Here is an 805-nt window from a genome sequence, read left to right on the forward strand (position 1 = left end):
TGTCACTGCACTGCAACTTCACTTTAGCAATAATAGTGCTACTAGTGGAATTGGTCATGATATCTTTGCTTCCACTCTTCAGCCATGCGTTCAGTTGTATAAGAGCAATACTACAGCATTATTTGTTGACGGTAAAATGGGAAAATTTAATTTCTCTTCTTCTGTATCTCAATCAGTTTCTACTGCTCCTGCTAGACTGCTATTAAATAAAACACATTTATTTCCTTTTCCTGGACTACCATACACTATAGATGTAATGCAACTGGATGAGTTGAATCAGAGCGTTATAAACTTACAATTATTTCCATTGAGTGCAACATGGCTTCACAATACTCCAATAAAGATGAATTTAACCCATTCAATTGGTCGTGATTATGTTATAATATTTAATGGTCAAATAGGTGACAATGGTACTCTCCTCCTACAGACAACTGAGTACAGTGCTGCATTATACATTAATGTTACACTATTTCAATGTCCTCCAGGATATATATTCCAAGCTGATACTTGTCATTGTTCTCACAGTATTAGTGATCTCTATTATTATGGCATACCTCATTGCTTGGAGAATAGAAGTGCAGTAATTTCCACTGGAACTTGGGCTGGATACTTAAAAGAAAAATTCACAACAGCAGATTGTGTGGTAAGTCTTTGTGATTACCATACTAGTAAAAGATATGAAGAGCATATTCTTCCATTGGACTACAGTCTCTTAAATGATCAAGTGTGTGCCTCTCATAGGAATGGTGTATTGTGTGGTAGTTGTATCAATGGCTATACCACTTACCTTCACTCCCCTAGCTAT

Source organism: Amphimedon queenslandica, unplaced genomic scaffold, assembly GCF_000090795.2.
Source record: "Amphimedon queenslandica unplaced genomic scaffold, v1.1 AMPQUscaffold_13303, whole genome shotgun sequence".
In the NCBI taxonomy this organism is placed as follows: Eukaryota; Metazoa; Porifera; class Demospongiae; order Haplosclerida; family Niphatidae; genus Amphimedon; species Amphimedon queenslandica.